Source organism: Emydura macquarii, unplaced genomic scaffold (assembly GCF_026122565.2).
Source record: "Emydura macquarii macquarii isolate MOO-44397 ecotype Brisbane River unplaced genomic scaffold, CSIRO-AGI_Emac_v2 contig_973, whole genome shotgun sequence".
Taxonomy (NCBI): Eukaryota; Metazoa; Chordata; order Testudines; family Chelidae; genus Emydura; species Emydura macquarii.
Genome location: NW_027131110.1, coordinates 1,309,108 through 1,333,470, shown reverse-complemented (window position 1 = coordinate 1,333,470; position 24,363 = coordinate 1,309,108).

The following is a 24,363-nucleotide window of genomic DNA, read 5'->3' as shown; positions in this document are numbered from 1 at the left end:
CTTCCCCAAGCAACTCCAGGGGAAGCTACAGCCTCATCCCCTATCCACCCACCCGTCCTAGGGACCTTCTATATGCTTCCCCAGCTACACAAACAAGGAAGACCCATCATATCTGGCTACAGTACTCATAGAAACCAGTCTCAAACCACTCAACACACAAAGGGTCAGCTTGCTCCAGGACACAATCGACTTCCTCCACACACTCTGCAACGTTCATCAACCCCCCTCAGAACATTAACCTCGCATCATGGTTATCACCTCCCTATATGTCCGCATCCCTCATAACGATGGCATCACTGTCTGCCTCAACTATCTACAAGACAGAGCACAACCCTCAGACAGGTACTCCAAACACATGGCCAAATTCATCCATGTCATCCTCACCTATAACCATTTGACATTCCACAACGAGCATTTTGTTCAGCCACGCGTGCTAGGATGGCTCCCCATTATGCCAACCTCTTCATAAGAGACCTTGAAGAAGAATTTCTGGACAAATGCACCATGAAACCAGTGATATACCTGCGATCCATGGATGATATTTGCATCCTCAGGCCAGATGACCTAAGCTCCCGCATAGATTTTCATCACAACTTCAACAACTGCCACCCATCCATTAAACTCCCTTTGGAACAGACCCACACCAGCATCAACTTCCTGGACACCATGATCAGTTTCAACAGTGGAACTCTACAGACAAGAAATCTATCAACAAGAAATCCATAGCTCACCACACCTATATTCACAGAAATTTGTTCTCTACAGCCAGGCACTCAGATACCACAGAATAGGCCCCGAGAAGAAAGAGTGGCCACCTTACCACTCATAAACCACCTTCACCAAACAAGGACCCTCCACTAGAGAAGTAGATAGGATCATGGAACGGGCCATCCAAATACTTCGAGAGAACGTGCTTCCATACAGAAATGAAATCCCCTCCGACCATACACCCCTAGCTGTCACCTATCACCTACACGGGAACCCATACAATATATCATCAAACAGCTACCATCCATACTCAGTGGTGACCCCATCCTGAAAGAAATCTTTCCTGAACCCCCCGTCTTCTGGCCTTCAAACAACCCCCCACCCAAATTTGCCAAGCTCATTATCAGAAGCAAGCTCCCCACAGACCAGGACCCACCAACTCAAAGTGGTGCCAGACCCTGCCAGAACAGATGCAAAACCTGTAGAAACATCTCCACTGCTACACTGATCAACACCCCTTACAACACAGCTTTCAAGACCCATGGGTCCTACACATGGCCTATCACAGCCTGTGATATACCTCATCCAGTGTGCTAAATACTCCAGTAACAACTATGTGGGTGAAAAGGGACAATTGCTATCCTCTCGAATGAACTCCCACAGAAAAATGATCAAAACCAAAAATGCCCTATCACCTGCAGGTGAACACTTTTCACAAAGCGATCACGCTATAGCTAACCTCTCAGTCCTCATCCTCAAAGGAAACCTGCACAACACCTTCAAAAGTTGAGCCTGGGAGCTTAAATTCATAACTTTGCTAGCTACTGAAAATCATGGACTGAACAGAGACCCTGGATTTATGGTTTATTATAACCGTCTGTAACCCACTTAAGCGCCCTCCCTGTTTTTTTTTTCATTCCCCCTCCCCCATGACTGTAGCAGTGTTAACGGGCCATTTCACTTTGAATGGTCCATTGAAATATTTGTTGAAATATGTTGAAAAACTATTACTTCCCCCCCTTGGGCTGGTCTATACTTGAAAGGCTACAGCATTGCAACTACAAGTATAGCGCTTCATTGTAGGTACTCCCTGTGCTGATGGCTTCTCCCGTCGGTGTAGGTCAGTGACTCTCAACCTTTCCAGACCGCTGTACGTACCCCTTTCAGGAGTCTGATTTGTCTTGTGTACCCCAAGTTTCACCTCACTTAAAAGCTACTTGCTTACAAAATCAGACAAAAATACACAAGTCTCACAGCACGCTAGTACTGAAAAATTGCTTCCTTTCTCATTTTGTCTGTGTGAAAGTTTAGTTTGCATTGACTTCGCTTGTTATGTGCTTGTTATGTAGCCTGTTGTAAAAATAGGCAAATATCTAGATGAGCTGATGTACCCCCTGGAAGACTCTGCCTACCCCCAAGGGTACACGTACCCCTGGTTGAGAACCACTGATGTAGGTAATCCATCTCCCCAAGAGGCAGTAGCGAGGCTGAGGGAGGAATTCTTCCATCGACCTAGTGCTGTCTACACTGGGGATTAGATCGGCTTAACTATGCTGCTCCAAGGTGTGGATTCTTCACTCTCCTGAGCAATGTCATTAAGCTGACTTAATTTTCTAATGTAGATCAGGCCCTTTATCTTTCTAAATATACAACAGGCAGACCTCACAATAAAATACTGCATTCCTTTGCCACGTAGTCCAAGGTACCTACAGTTACATGAGTTTATTAACACAGATAGAGAAGCAATGGCCCACAGTAATTTATTCTCCAGTACAGGAGTACTTTAAAAAACTCAGCAACCTGCGTCATTTAGCAAGGAACACACATCTAGCTGGCTCAACTCTCTTCAATACACTCTGGTTCTAAGTCTGCAGGAAGAACAGGAACGTGAACTCAGTATAACTATTTCCGACAGTAACCGGGAAAATATTTGGCAAAATGTCAAGGATACTTTGAATTTCTCACTCTTAGGGTTTTACCAAAATAAAACTGGAAAAGCTCAATTTACAACAGCACAGCCGATGCTGGAGGTGCCAACAACCACCTTCGGGGGAGGATGAAGCCTCGCCGGGGCATCCTTTCCTTCACTTCACCCGGACTTGGAAGTCTAAGGCAAACCCCTCATCCAAGGACACGTCCAGGGGTGTCTGAGCCCACCCCTTGCTTCGGACACATGGACTCGGGAAGAAGAACTCCCAGAGAGGAGGGAAGCTCCAGCAGAAGCCAGCAGCAGTTTACTACAGTACGTGGCATTCTTCACTTTGTCTTCAGCCTTTGTAATATTGTGATAGTCATATGACACAAAGGGTCCAACTGAGACCAGGGCCCAGTGGTGCTGGGTGCTGCACATACACAATAAGAGACAGTCCCTGCCCCGAAGAGCTTACAGTCTATATAGACAAACAAAGTGGGGAGAGCCAAGTAGGGTTATTAGCCCCATTTTACAGGTGGGGAACTGGGACATGGAAAGATGAAGTGATCTGGCCATGGTGACACCAGGAGTCTGCGGCAGAGCAGGCATTTGCACCCAGATCTCTTGAGTCCACTGCTCTTAGGTAGTAGTGTTCTATGCTGTGAAATAGCAGCTGCCTTTCACGCCAAAGACAGCTAGATTTCACTGAAAGCAATTCCCAGAGGCCCTGTCTGCGACGGATATTCCCTGCATCATGAAACCTGATCTTGAGACTGGAATCAGTTTAGATGGAGAGGCTAGCCTGCAGGGACTGGACACAATTATATATATCTTGGAACTATTGCTTGACTTCAGTGGGAATTTTGGCTGAGGACAGATGGCAGAATTCAGACTAGAAGGTGCTTCAATAGAAATGTAAATCACCATCGGAGCCTAATTAAGGACACTCCACAGAAGAATTCCACTTTGGGCTTTAGTGAGTCCCTGGCAAATCCAACTCAGCCAAGGGCTGTATTTACACTAGCATTCTTCTTCAGTGATGGGAGCAGTTGTACGGACAGGCTGCCAGCTCATAAACTAATGCATCAGAGCAGGTCTAGAAGACACAATGGTTTAAATGCTGGCTAACCCTCATCACACTGGACCTGCACCAGTGGAAAATTGGGTGGGGGTAGGGAATGTTAATTTATGCCAGGCCCATGAAATTTACCTTCTACTCTCATTTCTACAGCCTGATTTAATCCCTGGCTCTACTATAAATATTTCCATGTTGGCGGTCCTAGTTACACGTTCGTCTCTCCACCGTTGAACAAAGTTCTGTCTTGTAATGTAGATGCAACCTGCCCCATGTCTCCAAACTGTGCTGAAGCCTGGGACAATGCAAAATCTTAGTACAGTTTGAGGAAGTTTTTTATGCTCCTTCTTGAATTGTTTTGGGGACAATCAGGTCTCCCACCGTGGCTTGATTTATGGAGCACACAGGGCCACAGTGGGGATGTCTACACAGAGGTAAAAAACCTGCAGTTGGCGCAGGTCAGCTGACTTGGATTAGCAGGGCTTGGGCCCCGGGGCTGAAAAATTTCTGTATAGACGTTTGGGCTCTGGCTGAAGCCCGAGCTCTGGGACTCTGTGAGGGTGGAGGGTCCCAGAGCTCAGGCGCCGCAAGCCCGAGACAGCTGATCCGGGCCAGCTCTGGCCATGCCGTGGGGCTTTTACCCCCGTGTAGACAAATGTTCACTCTTGCAGCCCCTGTTACGAAGGCCCCAGTTCATCCAGGTACTGAAGATTGTGTTTAAAGCCAGCCATATTCAGCAGAGCACATAACACACGTCTAAGGCTGAGTACAAACCTATGTGTTTTGCTGAATAGGTTTTTGTTTTGTTTTTTTCCTGAATCTAGGCCTAAATTTCTGCTTTTTCCCTAGAGTTACTCCCCCTAAAGATCCAGAAGATACCAGTATAGTCAAAAAGACTATTCGCCTTCACTCTGGGAGGCTTCTTTTCTTTTCTTTTCTTTTCTTTTCTTTTCTTTCTGTTGTTGTTAACAAAAACATGTGGGTTTTTAGACACCCACCCACCCACTTATAAATAACTCAGTTGTTATTTCCAAACAGGGTGGGTTGTTAGCGTAATTTCCTGCGGTCCCCTGTGTAATCATGCTATCTCTGTACAGTAACTAGCCCTGTTCTGCTCCTAGTGCAGCAGGGCCTACCTGGAATTGCATCTCTAAACCAGATCTCTGACTACACAGCTCATCAAGCAGGGGACTCAGGCTGAGTCATAGTATCAGGTTGCTGGAAGCATCTGCAGCAAAACATCAGGATGAGTCTGGGAGGAGAAGCTGTTACATTAAAAAGAACAGAACACGTAACCTCTTCAGGGCTCAGCAGCATGAACAGGGACTCGGTATAGCACTTACAAAGCGCACGGAAAACAGAACCAGTGCCCCGAAGTATATTCCTCCTGCCCACCCGCTGGATTTCCTACATCCTTGGAGATGAGAATTGAATTGCTAAAACCTACAGGGGCCAAGACTTTCATAAGTGATTATCGGCATTAATTCATTATTCGTGATTCCCCACTGGCAGCCCCTTACAGCACCCGCATTGTCATGAAATGCTGAGCTCCTGCCCTCCAGAAATCAGGCCCTTTCAAGGCATCCCAGGAATGGCACCCCAAAAATGGAGGCACCCAAAGAAACTAGTCCCTTTTGAAAACCTTGGCCAGGGAATACTCCCTGTGTGATTCAGCTCCAGCCTTAAGCCTGCTCCATAGACCATATCCCCACCCACCTAGCAACAGACTGGAAACTGCACCCTTCTCTGCGGGAGCGCCACGCCCACTTTAACCGTGCCAGCACAATCCTGGGTATTACAGAAGGTCTTTTACCAGGTGCCAACTGTGAGTAACATCACACCCTAGTTTGCAATGACACTTCATACAATTCAAATCAACCAATAGTAAAAATACTATGCAATACCTGTACGTTCTTGTAAAATATATATAGTATTGATATTAAAAAAGCATTAGCTGAAGATACGTTGTATCTATTGATTTATTTAGGAAGTTTTACATGTTTACAAATCATTGCTATGTAAATATCAAGGGGAAATATGTCATTATAAGAGTGAGCGTATTTTTTCTTTTAGTGAATCATTCTGCAGTAATGTACTCATCTCATCTCTTTGTTTATCCAGGGGACAACCATGTTATAGAGTGAGCCCCTTTACATCAGCCAGGCCATGTTGTTTCTGATGCTTTTATTAAACTGAGTGAAACTACTGACGCTACTCATACTTATCAAGCCAGACATGTCTATCAACCTTCATATTAATTTAAAAAATTGGATAGGTGTGCTGGGGTTTGAAGCACGTTAATGTATTTTGTCTGAGTATTGACTGAGTGGCCACCAAATACCTAAGTATCTATTTGTCCTCTGTTTTGCTGGATATGTAACTGATGCATTTATTTTTCTATATCAACAACCCATATTTTTTGGAACCATGCCTCTAGTTTTGGACAATTTTCTTTTTCCAGTGAGTGGCTACTAGTAGCCCAGTAGCTATTAGCAGATGAGAGATCAATTCTTCATTGAGTGTGACCATTTCTGCTAGGAAATACCAGGACGATCACCAAAGGATCATAAGTACCCAGTCGTTTGTATTCTCCTCAAATGTCCTCGTTCATCACAATTTCGCCAACATTTATCTCAGTTCAATCTCTCTACATTTTTACCTTGACTGGTATGGGATACCACTGAAACAGTATCTCAAAGAAATTTTCTTGTATTATGCTACAGACTGATGTTGCTGATGAAAGCCCATACCTCTGGAGTAATTTCTCTGTCCGAATACTTTTCCCACTGTGTCACATATGGACATTTCTTTTTTAGGAAACTTGTTTGAAAAAATGGATATAAACTAGTTATCATAGAATCATAGAAGATTAGGGCTGGAAGGGCCCTCAAGAAGCCAACTAGCTGACCCCCCTGCTCAAAGCAGGACCAACCCCAACTGAATCATCCCAGCTGGTCGGTCCCCAGTCTGTAGCAATGCATGGGATTCTTCTGCCCTAAGTGCAGGACTCTGCACTTGTCCTTGTTGAACCTCATCGGATTTCTTTTGGTCTAATCCTCCAATGTGTCTAGGTCACTCTGTATCCTATCCCTACCTTCCAGCGTATCCACCACTGCCCCAGCTTAGTGTCACCTGCAAACTTGCTGAGGGTGCAATCCACCCCATCCTCCAGATAATTAATGAAGATGTTGGACCAAACCCTGGGGCACTCCACTTGTTACCAGCTGCCAACTAGACATAATTGTGTTGCTTCCTGATTCACTAGACGCCATTGTTTTCTATAAAAGTTGGCTTTCTGTAGAAAACAATTTTTCTAGAAAGTTGGGAAACATAATACCTAACTTGAAGATACTGATACCATGGGAGACTGGACCAGTTAAAGTTAGTTTTACTTTCTACAAAAATTAGAGAAATGTCTTTGGTGAACAGATGACCAACCATATGTATTCCATGGCTCTCCCAATCTTTAAAACTCTCTGGTTCGTGATTTGGGTTGAAATATGGATTATTTGTAATGGGTATCATTGGCCAGGGAAAAGAATTGCTAGTTCTATCCCAGATCCATGGAGTAGCCTTTGTTAAAGATCATGTTTAAGTTGCTGGCGGGAGTGATTTTTTTTTTTATTGATCCGTGGTAACCTCGCAATATTGACATTGTCACAATTGTCCTGTTCAATACAGACCCATTGCATGGCTGCAGTAGAGTGCCTCCAGTCCACTTTTGCTTTGAGCTGTCTGGCTTGATAATACTATATGATATTTGGAAAGCTAGTCCACCCTCTTTAATGGTCCTGTACGAAGTATCTGCTTTCACTCTCGGTCTTTTCTTATTCCATACAAAGTCTAATAACATTCTCTGTATTCCTGCTACAGTGTTATCTGGGATACTTTTAGGAAGATTTTGAAACAAGAAAGATTATCCTTGGCAAAATATTCATTTTGACTGTGGCTATTCTCCCCAACCAAGACATTCCATCCTTCCTCCAGCACTCCATATCTTTTTTAATTTGAAGCGAGTGGTTTGCCATTTAAGTCACATAGCTCTTCTAGGTTTTTTTTTAGATTTGAATTTCCAGGTATCTTATAGAATCTGTGGTCCTTTTGTATCCAGATATTTCCTGGAAGGATGACTGCTCCAAGTCTGGCAAATGTATAGCTCGCCTTTCAGATTGGGCATAATTTATTTAGAAGTCAGATGTTTTCACAAAGTCATGGATTGCTTTAGACAGTCATTTTAGGGAAATGTTCAAGTTAGATAAAAATATTACATCATCAGCATATACTACTATTTATTTGTATTACAGTAGCACCTGGCAGTCCCAGCCATGGACCAGGACCCCAGTATGCTAAGTTCTGTACAAACTGAAGAAATACCCTGCCGCAAAGAGCTTACAGTCTAAGTATAGGAAAAAAGACGAGCGATGGATACAGATGGGGACAGGGGAGTACAGGGAAATATTAGTCAGCAGGCTGGGCAGCTGCCTAGCTGTTATCAAGTTGTTTTCTGATCTATTCCTGCATGGCTTATTCCTGTGATAAAGTCATTGTTCCTTATCCTCTGTGCAAAAGGCTCCATTGCCCAATGCAAAAAGTAAAGGAGACAATGGATACCCTTGTTTAGTCCCTCTGTGTAATTCAAATGGAGAGATTTAACTCGACTAGCTGCTTTTGGGCTGGTGGGATGCGTGTTTATCCATTTAAGGAACGGGTGGCCAATGTCCATATGGGACAAAACATTTTTATCCAAAGCTTTCTTTGTCTCAAGTGATAACAAAGAAATGGATCTCTTTTTTGTTCTGTACGATGAATGATTCCAAGTACTCTACGAATATTAGCTGACATTTGTCTATCCTTAATGAATACAGTTTGATCTGGGTTTATATGGACTGAAATGGCTTAGCTAGTATTTTTGCTAACATTTTTATATCATAATTGCACCTATAAGCATAGCTGGCTGATGAAAATATTCTTGGGGGGTTGGGGACTAAGCCTGCCCGGCTCTCACCCCGCCGCAGCAACTCCTGTCCTGCAGGGCTGGTCTTCGGTCCCAGCTCCAGCCCCCTGGCTCTTGCTGCTAACAGATTCAGAATAATTTGATGGCAGGTGTCTGTGCGCTGGAAGGGCTCTGCCCCCATGACATCTGCTCCATTCCTAGCTCCAGTACCACCAGCCATGGGGTTTCAAGTTGCAAGGGGGGAGGTCTAGGTTGAACATTAGGAAAAAGTTTTTCACCAGGAGGTTGGTGAAGTACTGGAATGGGTTACCTAGGGAGGTGGTGGAATCTCCATCTTTAGAGGTTTTAAGCTGCGGCTTGACAAAGCCCTGGCGGGATGGTTTAGCTGAGGTTAGTCCTGCTTTGAGCAGGGGGTTGGACTAGATACCTCCTGAGGTCCCTTCCAACCCTCATCTTCTATGATTCTATGATTTGCCTGTACATTTGAAGTGTAGGGGGTGGGATGGCTCAGAAAATGACACGGCAGAGATAGATGGTGGGAGGGGGCCTGAGCCCCTCTAGCTCTAGCTACCTGCTGCCTAGGTTTACAAAACTTGCATGCAATAAGGTTTTTTCTAACTTTAGGGAAAACAACAGTAGCTTCTTTCATAGATTGTGGAAGCTCCTTTCCTCACAGAATGGCATTAAATGTACCCCTTAAGGGATCTACGAACACCACTTTTAAATACCTTGTAAAATTCAGCTGGAAAGCCATCCAGTCCTGGAGTTCTACGACTTTTCATACTTGCTATTGGCTATAAGATTTCTGTGTCTGTTTTTTCTTTAGCTAAAGTTTCTTTATCAATTGTATGTATCTTTGGGAAGCCTGTAACTTCCTAACATTTTTTAATAACTTCAGAGCTCAGAATATCTGCAGTGCAGAGGGTTTTATAATAAGCAGCAAAGGGAGCACATATTTCTCTTGGCGAGTTGTTATCGTTTGTTGATTGTTTTAATTGGTCGAATAATGTGTTGCACTTTAATCCCTTTAAGCTATTGAGCCAATAGCTTATCACTTTTATTTCCTTTTTCATAAAACAGCTGCTTGATATACCAAAGGGCTATTTCAGTGATGTCGGTCATCAACATATTCAGTTTCCCCTAATACTAGTTAATTGTTGATATACTTTTTTTTTTTTTACCTGTGTTTGTAGGAATCTCTTGTACTTTTTTATCTCCTATTCTAGTTTTAATTTTTCTGAGCTTTCTTTTTTCAAATGAGAGGCTCTGTTATCAACTGACCCCTAAATAATGCTTTACCTGCCTCCCATAGAAGACTTCTCTTTATATTGTCTTTAACATTAATTTGAAAGTATTGATGTGATGGGGTACACAAGCCCAAAGCTGGGCTGGAAGATGGTAAAGGATAGTAGTGGGCCCAGCTAGCCCCACCCATCCAGCCCTGCAGAGCATGCTCTAACTGGAGACAGGGTTGAAAAAGGAGCAACCCAGCTCAGAGGAGGGGGAGAAGGCACATCTGCCTGGAAGGATCCTGAGCAAGATGCTGGAGAACTCTCCCTAAGAGACAGGACTATATGCTGAGCCCAGCTGGGGCAGATGGTTTGGGTTGTTTGTTTGTTTTTAAATCTTCTCTGGGACTAGAAGCTGAGGGAGGAAAGCACTGGCAGGAAGTGACCAGGGAGGGTAATTCAGAGGACCCCCTGGGAGGCCAAATGATGTTGACCCTCCTAGGACCCTGGATCAGAGCCTGGTGGGTGGGTAGGCCTGGTTTCTCCTACTACTGCCCTCACTACTGGGGATGTGCGCGCGCTAACCACTAGGCCACCCAGCCCACCCAGGACTCTGTTACAATTGAACAATGTCTTCCTTTATTGCTGCAACCCGATCTTTGTCTGGGAGAAGCAAACGAATTAATTTTCCAAAAAAGCGATCTTTGGGATCCAACCTACAATCAAATATTGCTTCCAATACATGATTTGATCACATAAAAGTGCCAATTTCTGCAGATCTTGCCTGCTTCAGTAAGCATGTAGAGATGAACATGAAATCTCTTCTAGTGTATAAATGTACCATCTCTTTCCTATCGGTGCACTTCCTTCCGCCAATCTGAGGGACTGAAACGTTGGTATAGAAAGGTGAATGTGTCACTTGTTTCATTCGCTATTTTGTCTTCTTTTAAATCAGATCCGTGCCGGTAAGGAATCAGTGTACAATAGAAGTTTCCTCCTAGTATAATTCTCCTTTTCCAAAGTGCTGCAATATTTTATTTTCCCTGATTCCCCCCCCACATACACACACTTGACTGGGAGCATACACTGAGCTCACGGCTATTAATAACCAAGCAGTTGTGCCCTTTAACAAGATAAACTGTCCCTCCTTATCCTTAAATGGATCTTTAATCTAAAATGGTACGTTTAGCTAATGATATGCCTGCGCCTCTTTTATTTGGTTGAGGCAGAAGATGTCTGCTGAAACCAATTACCTTTGTCCCTCCTGAAAGAGTTTCTTGAAGGAAAATAATCTGAAGGCGTGTCTACACTAAAAACGTAAGTCAACCTACGTTAGGACGACTCACAGCCATCGCTCTAATTACTGTGGCGGTTGATGTCCGCCCTATCCTCCTTCTGTCGGTAGTGTGCACCCTCACCAGGAGCAGCCCAGAGGCTGTCCAGAGACTCATGGCTGCTGCCTTTGACCCTTCCAGCTGCCCCTGGGCTCTTGGTTCCATGGTCCCTGCCAGGAGCACAGTAGCTGCCCAGTTGGGAGTGGGGAGCCAAGAACCCAGGGGTCAGCTGGGCTCCCAGCGGGGAGCAAGGAGCTGGGAGCCTTAGTGGCAGAGAACCAGGAACCCAAGCAGCAGCACAGCTGGGAGCAGAGAGCCAGAACTCCCGGGGGTAACCCAGCTCTGAGTGGAGGAGCCCAGTGGACACAGCCTGGCTTGGAGCAAGGGGTCTGGGCAGTAGCCCGGCTGGGAGCAGGGAGCCGGGGGCAGGCGGGCTCTAGCTGGAGCCCCTCACCCACCCATCTTGTCAATTTCATTGCTCTAGCCCTGAAATTGTCAAGACTGTCAGCCAACAGGTGATGTAAGTAACCTGCAGTGTCCGCACAGAGACTGCATCGCCCCAACTACACCGACATAATCCTCGTGGAGGTGGAGTGGGGATGTCGGTGTGGCAGGGCACTTACATCGGCGGGAGCAAGGCTATAGCGTGGACACGGACATAATCAGGTCGACAAAAGCTGCCTTATGGCAACCGAATGCTGTAGTGTAGACCAAGGCTGAGAGTGGGTGTTTTGAGTTCTTCGGCCAGGGCGTTTTTCCTTTTAATTACATTAGTTAGCCCTTTGACATTCAAAGATGTTACGTTAAAGGGAAGAGCCATTGAGAGTAACTATTTGGCTTACTGAGAAACTTAGAAGTGTTGTGGTTCTTTGGCTGTTTGATGACACAAACCCTTGTGGGGCCAATGTCTCTCTTTCACAATGGTGTACCTGAATAGGGCTTGATTTCTGTGTGTAAATGTCGGTAGCGACTTCCTGTATTAATTCCCCAGCTCCTTCCCCTCTCCTGTATTCCCCTTAATTTAAATCCAAAAATAAAATACCAAAATAGCATAGAAATCAGTCCCCAAATGACTGTGCGTTGCTTAACCCTAAACCCCTGTATTCCCCCTATGAACACTAATTACTTCTCTTGCAATGCAACAGAGGTATGGTCTTCAGCAATGGGACCACAGCCCTGGCCCTTAGAGATATATTGCCATCTGATCACTTGAGTGACATGGGGAGGATTTACACAGAACTACAGGCATTTCCTCCTCCCCAGCTCTCTCAGAATTATGCCCATGCCAATTAAACCAAACTTCAGGCTATTTTCTTTATAACATTAACATAGTTACTATTAAACTTTAAGGCCAGAAGGGATCATCTAGTCTGACCCTCCTGCGCATCGTAGGCCACAGAACCTCACCTACCCACTAATCTCTGGCTGAGAAACTGAAGTCCTCAAATCATGATTTAAAGGCTTCACGTTACAGAAAATCCACCATTTACTCTAGTTCAAAGCAGCAACCAACTCGTGCCCCCTGCTGCAGAGGAAGGTGAAAAAGCCCCAGGGTCTCTGCAAATCTGACCTGAGGGGAAAATTCCCAACTGATCCCAAATATGGTGATCAGTTGGAGCCTGAGCATATTGACAAGACCCATCAGCTACACACCTGGGAAAGAATTCTCTGTAGTTAACTCAGAGCCCTCCCCATCTACTGTCTCATCTCCAGCTGTTGGGGACTTTTCCTACAAGCAGTTGCAGATGAGTCACATGCCACTGTAGGCAATTTCATCATACTACCCCCCCATAAACCTATCAAGTCAGTCTTGAAGCCAGCTAGGTTTCTTGCTACCACGGCTCTCCTTGGAAAGCTGTTCCAGAATTTCACTCCTCTGATGGTTAAAAACCTTCATCTAATTTCAAGTCTAAATTTCCTGATGGGCAGTTTATATCCAATCAGCTATCACATCCAGGAATATCTGGATCCTACCATTATTAGCAGCACTTGTCCTCTAATCCATATCAGAAAAATTAAATTCTCCCATAATCACAATTCCCAGTCATATTTAATTAAAAATATTAAAGGGGATCTCTAACCATACCCAAATTGGAACACTCTCCTAAGCACTGTCCCAATGGACCCTCTGTTAGCTTTCTTTCCCAAAGTCACTTTGACCCAAACAGTTTGTGTTTTATCCATTCCATCACTTCCAATTTCTTTAGTCTACCTCATCATTAATATACAATGCTACTCCACCACCTTTACCTTTATTTCTGTATTTCCTGAACAGCACATACACTTCAATATCTGTACTCGTCATGACACTATTCTACCATGTTTCTGTTATCCTACAAATATCTGGTTTCACTTTGTGCACCATTTTGTTACCCAGGCTTCACACATAAGTGTACAGACATCTTTCTGCTTGGCTTTGCCCAGATTCCTCGCCCGATTAGGTACAGTCATTCTGCTGCCAATATTGACTACCTGACAGGTACTGTCACTGATATTGACGCTATCTTTCTTCTTGTCGTCTGTTCTTCTATCCTCTGTTCTTTTCCCCTTTGCTGTATCTCTTGATTTTTCCTCCTGCCCAATGTTAGAATCAGGCACAGAGATTACACGAGAATCTCCCAACCATCTCCCCCAAATTCCTAGTTTAAAGCTGTTTTAATCAGTTGTGCCAACCTCCATCCCACAAGTCTATTGCCCTCCCTACTCAGGTGGAGTCCATCCCATGAGAACAGTCCTCTCTGTGAATTCCTCCTAGTGGTCAAACATCCTAATGTCCTCCTTATAGCACCGCTTCCTGAGCTATCTGTTGATCAACATAATCTCCAGCTTTTCCCCTTTTGTTCTTTGTGGCTGCAAGTCCTCTTGCCTTCCATGCTCATTTGCAATCTTCTGCAAGTCATCCTCTGTCCTCCAGGAGTTCTGAACTCCAGCTATCTCCACTGACTCTTCCTTTCTTGTAGGACTAGCTTCTCTTCTCTTCTTCCTTGCCCTCCCATCTTCTGTTACTGCCTGCTGCACCCTTTCTTCACTTTCCAACTCAGCAAACCGGTTCCTGAGCTCTATTTCTCTTTCACGAGGTGGTCTTTTCCTCTGCCTGGTTCTCAAAGTCACATGCTTCCACTGGCCTCATCCAGTAGTCTACCCTCATAGTTCTCCAGCCCAGCTTGCATCTGTGAGCCTTGAGTTTTCCCTTCAGCTGCTCTCTCCATCTACCCAAACCCCCTTTAAAAAAAAAATCAACCATAGTTTCTACCTACATCTCAAAACCTCAGGTCTTCTCTTCAGTCAGCTCTATCAGGCATCACTTCATATAAAAGAAACACTTTCCAGGTACCTACTCCAGGATAACATACATCCTGCAGCTTCCCCTTCAGTCATCTTCATTGTCTCTTCCATTCCTTCAGTCACGACCACTGCTGCCTCTGTAGTTGTCATAGCCTTCCCTTGTAAGCACACACACAAAACGAAAACAGAACACCATCTACTTCCTTCCCTTAAACTCCTACTCAACCTCCCCTGTTGCCAGCTCTGTTTGCTGACTGCTGTGCTCCTGGCTGGCTACTTTTATAGGCCCCCTAATCAGGGCTCTGCTGTGATCAATGGCTCTGCTGCTCTCACAGCACACGGCTCCCTACCTTTTTTTCTTTCCTTGATTACTTCAGGAAGTTCCTTCTGGTTAATCTTCAGGAATCTGGGTCCTCTTCTTCAGCTTCATTCCTGCCATTGCCAGGATGTGCTCTAGAGTCTTCTGTCTTTTCTTTCCCTGCCCTTCTTTTATTGGGTTTCATCATCTGCCAAGATTTTTTGCAGCAGTTTATTATTAGTTTCTATCTTGGGCATATCCTCTTGTATTTTGGTTTATTTATCTCAGCAAACTTGCTCTTTGCCTGAGTGGGCTTCTCTCCTATATTCAGTTCCCAGAAACTTCATCCCCCTAAGTTGAAGAACCCACCTTTCTCAGCTTCCCTGAGCTCTGGCCCCTTGTCAGTCTAAGGAATGGATGCCAAGATGGCTTCTTCTCTCTCCTTTATTTTCCCAAACTTACTGCTTTGTCCCCAGATTCAGGGTGATCTCATGCTGTTCTTCCTTGCCTGTGGACTTCCCATCCTCCTGCTGTAAATCCACTGCTTTTGGTAACACCTTGCTTAATTTCATTGGAGACAGGTAGATAGCTGCTATCCCTCCTGTCTGGGAGAGAACGTGTTTCTCCCTTTGTCTGGTCACAGATTTTAAAGCACATCAGTGAGTATTCATAATTCCTCATACAGTGTTAATATATACATTTTTACAATAGTATTTATCATAGTATATGATACAATAGTATATTATCAGGGAAAGTTAGCGCCCACAACAACATCCTCTGAAAGTTGGTTACCTCAGAGTGGGCAGCCAATCCAGCTACTTTGTGAACCACTGCTACTGCCCTGTGCTACTCCAGAGCAGAAATGCATCTCCGGCGTGGGAATGATCCATCCATACTAAGAAATTAGATCCTGTTCTAAACGACAGCTGTCGTGTAATAACAGGATGTCTAAAGCCCATGCCAAAGGGTAGCCTGTACTTGGAATTGCACCTCCTGATATCAGGAGGAAGATAGCAAGCCAAAAGGAAAGATCACAGCAGATGGAAGACCCGAGGCATCCATTATATGGTCACACAGGAATAACTAACCGCCTCAAATCACAAAAGAATTTTATAACCAGTGTTGTGCCTTTGGATACTGAGGTTATGGAATGAAAGACTACACACAGTCAGACCCACTGAAATAGATCCTGAACTCCAAGGGACCTTTCCGGAGGGGCCAATACAGACTGGTCAATGTGGTGATGCCTGAACTACCTGTGCATGCAAACTGGCTGGTCAAAGACTAACATGATCAAATGGGGCTACTCTAATGGCACAAATACTTGTGAGTGCAGTGAAGTGCAGACCTTGGAGCACCTGCTTGTTTGCCGATTCTTTGGGGAGATCTGTACAACAGAGGACCTCGCTGCAGCAATGGAAAGAGCTTTTGTTTGTGCATGGTTTGGAAAAACATCTAGTCTGTGACAGTGACACAAAAGAAGAACCACCGTGTCATTAGCTTTCATAAATGACCTAACTTGATACACTTTTATAATACAGTAATATTGTACACAATCAGTTGATTGAATTGCCTATCATCTGAGGTTCAGACCCTGTCTTTATAGCCCACATAAAGTTTCTCTCTCCTGCTAGGGTGTAGATGCCATGCTGTCTTCTCCCCCGCTTGATAACTTTTTTTACTTTATATATAAATGGACCTTCATCGTCGCAGCCTAATGGCCAGGCTGAACAGACAAACAAATACACATTCCTTTGTCAAAGGGCTTATGTCCTGCTTGTCAAACACGTTTTAAGAACATAATTTTAGCACCTATCCACAACTCTTTGTACACAACCCATACATGCATACATCACACAAGAATATTAATGATCAGTCAGTTATTAGTTTTTCAATGATATTTTACATGGCACCTTTTAGATATACCTAACACACTGTTGTCATAATCTGTATGAGTATGTCAGGCTTAACAAGAGCTGCTGACACGAAGTAGGGAACCGCCAATGGGCCACTGTGTCATACGAATACAGAGGTATATTAACACTCTACTCCAACTCAATGGTTCGCTGCAAATCCAAGGAGTGCATTAGCCCTTATTGCTACAGTGTCACATTGGGAACTCCTGTTCGGCTGATTATCCACCATGGCCCCTTAAGTCCTTTTCAGAATCACTGCTTTCCAGTCTAGAGCCCCCAAGCCTGAAATGATGGCCTGCTTTCTTTGTTCCTATCTCTATGACTTCCTATTTGGCCATATTCAAACCATGTTGTTGTTTGCTCTCCCCAGTTTATCGAGTGATCCAAATCGCTCTGTCAGTGACCTGTCCTCTTCATTATTTACCACTCCCTCAATCTTCGTATCATCTGCAAACTTTATCAGTAGTGATTCCATGTTCTCTTCCGTGTAATTGATAAAAATATTAAATAGCTTAAAGCCAAGATCCGATCTCTGGTGGACCCCACTAGAAACACACCCACTGAGTGATGGTTCCCTGTTTAGAATTACAAGTTGAGATCTATCAGTTAGCCAGTTTTTAATCCATTTAATGTGTGCCAGGTTAATTTTGTATTCTAGTTTTTTAATCAAAAAGTTGTGTGGTACCAAGCCAAATGACTTAGACTACTGTAAGTATATTAAAGCAACACTATTACCGTTATCAACCACACTTGTAATATCATAAAAAACCCAATCAAAGGAGCTCAAGAGGATCTGTTTTCCATAGACCCATGTTGATTTGGCATTGAGTTGGCAACCTTTCATCACGTGTTCATGGAACAGGTAAAAAGACACCCCCAAAATCACCAGAAATTGCAATAAAACAGCAAAAATTGGGAACACTGATTTTCTTCATCCCTATCATTCCTGCCTGTTTTGGCTGACATGTCTTCCCCTGGAACCAGTCAGGCTTCTCTGTGCTGTAAGCCTGAAACACTCTTCTTAGTGAGGTATTTTAAAAAAATGTTCAGAGTTTTTTGGAGGGTCTCTGCTGTGCGGCTCTGTGCTCATGGGGAGCTGAGTGGGATTAGGGAGTTGATGGGAGTCAGATTATGCCACTATTCCCTCAGAGTTCAGGTTTCATGCAACCATTTTAGTCCACCCCTTCTGGTCACCCTGGCCAATATTTCTGGAGGGTAGCTGGGGAGAGTGGACAGCCGCAGAATTATAAGTGGAGGGAGGCAGCAAAAGGGATGACTTCAACGTATAAATGACGGGTAGGTGGGACTTGAGGCAATAGGTGGAAGGCAAGCGTATGAGCTAGTGTGTGTGTGTGTCTCTGGATCATATCAGAAGGATGAGCGGGCTTATGAAGGGCTCCCAGGCCCATATCAGAAGGCGAGCACGGTTCTGTGTTGAACAAGAATCTTCTTGGGAAGAGTCTCCTGCCCAAATGTGGAGAATGGTTGGTTAGGGTGATCAGGGGGTTGCCAGAGCTCCATTAACAATGGTGTTAATGGCCACAAGGCATATCCCTGTATATGATGGTTGTGCTGACACTGCTGACACTGTGAACTGCTGATAGATTAGCTTTTTCTCTGAATGTCCAATATCCACCTGAAAGCATCCCTCTGGACAAGCTGACTTTAAAAACAAGGTTTGCTACATGAGTACTAAGTCCTTCCTTACCAGCTGGCTGTTTCGTAAGAGCAAAGCAATATTTACCGTGTGTATATATAGATTTCCAAAAAGTTATCCCACTCAGTACATAAAATATAGTGTCATAGAAATGTTAATTGTTTCCTCGATGCAAATATTATATTTGCAATGTGGATGTCCATAAGTTAAAATCGTTGTTGTTCATATAACTGTGTATTTTAATGAACTGGTGTTAAGGATCAGCCTGTGAGTGGTTTTGCCTAATGGTCAGGGCAGCAGACTTGCCTAGTGGTTGGAGCGGAGGTGACCAGGCCTAGTGGCCAGAGCCTGAATCAGGACCCAAGTTACTAAGTCCAGGGAGTGAGCTGGAGCCAACAGTCAGAGCCAGAGTATCAGCCAGAGCAGGGGCAGGGGCTAGGAGCAAGGAAGGAGCTGAGCATGGGAGCAGGACCAGAAATACAGCTGCAGGCATGACCAGCCAGGGACTTAAGAATGGTTGAAAACTCCAGCAGACACAATCAGGAGGCCAGGTTTATTAGCTGAATCAGCTGAGAGCAATACGTCAGATCTGAGTCCAGCTGTGAGTCCATGACTCTGGTTAGTGTATGCGCACGCACTACTTTCTTCTATCCGGAGAGAATCAGAACTGTTCAGGTATGACATAGCTAGTATACTGCTAAACACTAATGCAGTCTCTTATTTAGCTCAAGTGGAGAGGGCCTGAGATTTTGAAGCCAGAGTCTCTGAGTTTTTATTGCGGTTGCTGTGGTATCTGGCATCCAGACAGAAGACTGAAGCTATTTTAACCATGAAGAGCATTTTCTGTGGCTGTACCATTGTAATTTAAAACACGGGTGTCTAAACAGGGTCTCCACGATCTTCATGTGGGTGTCTAAACTGATACTTGGATCAGATTTGTAAAATGGGCCCAGTATGGCTGTGTTGCAGTGTGGGCACCCAAACAATGATAATATTAATAATTAATACCTAGCTCTTATATAGCACTTTTCATCAGTAGAGCTCAAAGCACTTTACAAAGGAGAGGTAAGCATCAAATATGAGATCTTTCCATCCTAAGCGTTCCTCATTTAAAAAAAAAATATCTATGCAAAATGCATTAAATGCTTAATTGAAAATAAACAACAGAATGTTGCTCAGGAATGATTCAAACAGCCACCATGCCTGATTTTATTGCCAGTCACTTTTTGTAAATCAGGAGGAACGCCATTAAAGTCGGGGTTCTTAATGCACTGTTGTATCAACTCAGTGAAAGGCACTTGGGCTCTACTGTAGACAGCTCAGTATGGACTTTTGTTCAGTGTGTGCATGTGGTCAATAAAGCTAACGATGTTAAAATTCATAAAGAATGGGATGGAGAATAAGACAGAGACTATGAATGAGTGATACAGCCTCATCTGGAATACTGTCTGCGGTACTGGTTACCACTGGGTAGCTCTACAAAGGGACTTAGATTTTGCCATACCTAACTTCTAGTGGAATTCACAGCCCCCCAGTTAGGTGTCCAGGCTCCCTGTTCATTGTTTAGGGTGAACTAGGCTCCTAAGAAAGGAATTCAGAGGAGCCAGTGGGAAGTGCTCATGAGAGGGAGTGGAGCCAAAGCCCTGCATCTCAAAGATAGATAAGTGCCTATTTCTGCTCAGGATTCTCAGCCATGAACCCTCTGTTGGAGTTAGGCACCTAAGACAGGCCAGCCTTTTCTCTGGAGAAATCAGAGAGAGTGAGCATCTTGTTATAGTCAATAACTCAGCAGTTAGGGCACTCACATGGGATGTGGAAGAGCCAGGTTCCAGTCCCTGCTCCAAAAAGTATTTAGTTTAGTTATAGAAAGTGGAACAGCTTCAGCATGAAAGAGTTGAGAGCACTTCACCCTAGACTATAGAGTAACCTGGTGCTTAGGGCAACCCCCTTGGAGGTAGGAGACCTGGGGTCAAATCCATGGTCCATGTTGAGTAGGCTGGGACACAGACAGATGCCGGCCAGGCAAGTTCCTGTTCTGGTTGCCCACAGCTGTCTTTCATGTGAGGCCTGATCTGGTAGGGGTTCTCTGAGAATGCTTAGTGGATCAAGCCCTACTGGTGAGATAGACAGAGGAACGCCTAGTTTGGGAATCCCACCAGGACTTAGGCATAAGCTAGGACACAGAGGACGTAGTGGCTTAGTGCAGCCCATTGTCAGGCTGTCTGGAATGACTCAAGTACGTGAGGCCCAACCTCAGGGCAGACTGTTACAAATCAGGGCACAAGCCCCAAACTGGTTACGAGTTATATCTACATTTCACCAATCAAGCATCAAGTGTGAACTGCTCAAACATTATAATAGCCTTAACATGGAATCACAGACAGTCCCCTTGGGCACTCCACTCTATCTTGCCATCTAGACAAGCTTTCCTTTGTGATAGATAGGCTTATACCAAAAATCATAACAATATTCAGGTTACTCCCAAAGGACTGGTCACTTACCCCAGGTAAATTGCATCTCAGATCTCACACCAAGACAATGTTTATAGCCAGTCCTATAATAAATTAACTAAAGATTTATTAGCTCAGAAAAAGAAATGAGTTTTTACAAGGTTAAAGCAAGTAATCAGACACACACAAATGAGTTACAGTCTTAAGTTCCAAAAGGTGGTAGAAGCTTCTATAATAAGCAAGCTCTATATATCCTTTAAGGGTAACCCAGGTTAAGCAGCTGGGGATCTCTTGCTTATGCTTAGAAATCTTGCCCTCCCACAGTCCAAGCAGCACAGAGATCCAGTTTCTTCTTGTCAGGGATTTTTACGCCATTTGTCTCAGAGTTGAAGCTCATGGGATGAGTTCACATGCAGGTCTCCCCTTCATAGAGAGGGGGAAGAAAGCAATTAACGAAGTCTTTGTACTTTGATGTTTCACAATGGCTCATTTGGTTTCAATGGGCCTTCCTGGTGGGCAGGACCTAACACCTTCTGTAGGAAGCCAGCCTTTTACATTAGTTAATATTTCTTTCCTGTTTGGTGACTTAGGCCTTGTCTATACTAGAAAGGTTTGTCGTTACATTGGTGATAAAAAAGCACTGTAATTACAGCGCTTGCGCCCGTCCACACAGCAGACATTGTGTAGTCAAAGTGTGTCCACACTTGGTGCTCTGGTATTGACAGTAAGAGCAATGCACTATGGGCAGCTATCCCACTGTGCAACTTGCCACCTTCTGCTGCTAGGAATTGTGGGAAGGGGGAGAGGAGTGCAGAGAAGCATGGATGCTGGCTCAACGTCCCATGTGCATTGATTTCCGTCCCATCATTCATTACATTCCCAGCTGCGTTTCGCACCATTTTTCAATGGCCCCCCATTTCCTGCATGTCCGCCATCTCTACCTGAAAGGATCATGGATCCTGCACTGCTCTCCCCTGTTGCTGTCAGCATTCTGAACACATTGCTGCTGGTCGCACAGTATATCATGAGTTCCAAATCGGAACAGAAATCTGAGGTGCCTGACCTGCTGAGTGACATGCAAACAAACAGCACTGCATTACTGTTTTCATTCACAGAGCATCTGTACATGATGAACCACCACTTTTGGGCGCGTGAGACAAGCACTGAGTGGTGGGATCACATCGTTATGCAGGTCTGGTATGATGAGAAATGGCTACAGAACTTTCCAATGCACAAAGCCGCCTTCGTGGAACTCTGCACGGAACTTGCCCCTGCCCTGTGGCACAAGGACACCAGAATGAGAGCTGTCCTCTCGGTGGAGAAGTGCATGGTGATTGCCATGTAGAAAATGGCAACTCCAGACTGCTACTGGGGTGAGTTTGGGGAGTGCAGGGAAAGCTGTGCTGTGGGGGCGGGAGCATGCATTGAACTGTCTGCAATGAAACTATTGTCTTTAGCAGCTCTGTCTGCTCCACCATGGCCTTGATCATGCGCTAAAGGCCGTCCATGACCTGCTCCTGGTTCTTCTTCCTTTCCTGTCTCTCCATCTTCTGACTTTCGGACATTGATTGTCTCCATGCTCTTTTTTCTCTTTTGGCCACTTCAGAGGACTGGGGGAGTTCCTGGAACATCTCCTCTTTGCTTCTCCAGGATCATTTCCTTATCAGACAAAGGCAGCGTAGGGGCTTTGTAGGTGTAGGGGCTTTGGCTGCAAAGGTCACATCTGGGAAGCATAAGAAACAATGAACGGAAGCATTATTGTGGGTGCCCTAACACTATAGATGCCCCACTGTTAAACACACCTCTTTCTCACTGTCCCCTGAGCAGAGCACAGCTCCTTGTACAGCCTGGGAACGATGAGTTTGGCAGAATGGGGGTGGGTAGATCATCCAGCTAGATTGAGTTCTGGGTTGGTGGTTGCTTGGGGCATAAATGTAAGTACATAGGGAAAAATTTCAAATTGTGCCACCATTCTCCACAGGCAGGGGCCATAGAAGATGGTCTCTTGCTCCTGAGAGTTAACAAGGATGCTAGGGTGCATTTCCTTCATGCAAGCAGCTTCAAACCGGGTCCCTATGCTGCCCACCTGTGTGCTGCTGTGGTCCCCGCACATGTGATTGCCGATTGGTGTGGGAAGGTGTCCTACAACGGGGAAAGGTACAGAGCCACTCTGTGAAAGAATCTGAGGCAGAGAATTGGAGAGTACCTACTGGAACTGGAGAACTGAGGCAGAGAATTGAAGAGTACCTACAGTTTCCTAGAGATCTCACCGGAGGATATGGCGTGCATTAACGTGCTTCTCAGCCGCACTGCCTAGCTGCACAAGGGAATGAGAAAGCACATGGAAACACAGCTACTCTTGTGCATTTCTATCCCTTCAACTAGCTATGTTTTAGCCAAGCTAAGGACTCCCATGCCTCCTGTACACAAGCAGTATCAGCTTCCAAACACTTACCAGAGCTCCCCTCTCTGCATTCTGAACACCTGAGCTGTAGGGCTGGGGCTGGCTGCAACCTTCTGGGGTTGAGAACAGCTCCTGACACCCGACGTCACCAAGCAAACTGGTTCTCAGATCTGGGTCGTCCTCCAACTCCACTTCCTTGTTGATGACTTCTCTGTTGGAGTTGATTCCAGTGTCCCCGGGACCGCGGAGGTATCCATGGACATCTTGGGAGTGGATGTGGGGTTGCCACTGAGGATGACTTCCAGCTCTTTGTAGAAGCGGCAGCTCTTTGGCTGTGCACCAAAGCGATGGTTTGCCTCCCTGGCCATCTGGCAGCTTTGCTGCAGCTCCTTGATTTTCGCTCAGCACTGCAGCATGTCCTGTTCTTTCTCCGCCATGGCATAAGAAATCTGGCCAAAGGTATCAAAGTTCCTTTGGCTCGTATGGAACTGGGACTGCATGGCCAACTCTCCCCAAATGCCGATCAAGTCTAGCAGCTCTGGTGTGCTCCAAATGGGAGAGCGTTTGGTGTGTGGAGCCACCATGGTTAGATGGGAAGATGAGATGTGAGCTCTCTCCACATTGACCAAGCAGGAAATGGAATTTCAAAACTTCCCGGGACTTTAAAGGGGGAGGGGGAGGGGGAGGGTGGCTGCAGAGCAGTGAGTTCAAACTGATGGCTAGAGCAGTCAGGATGGGCATTGTGGGACACTTTCTGGAGGCCATTTACCATGACACAACCAAGTGTGATGTCTACACTGACGCTTTGTCGCTAAAAGTTTGATGCAAAAAGCTCTACACCTCTTGCCGAGGTGGTTTTATTTTGTCAAAAAACCAAGGCAGTTTTGTTGGTGGGGGGGGTAACTGGAGTGTGTACACCAGCAGTGTTTTGTCAAAAAAAGCTGACTTTTTCATCAAAACACTGTAGTGTAGATTAGGCCTCAGACCCTTTGTGCATCTACCTCTACATCTCTAAAAGGATATTGCAGAATTAAAGGCAGTTCAGGGAAGGGTAGTGAGAATGACCAAGAAGCCTGGAAGAACTCTTGCTTGAAGAGAGATTGGAAAGACTGGGATTATTTATTTTAGAAAGCAGGTGAAT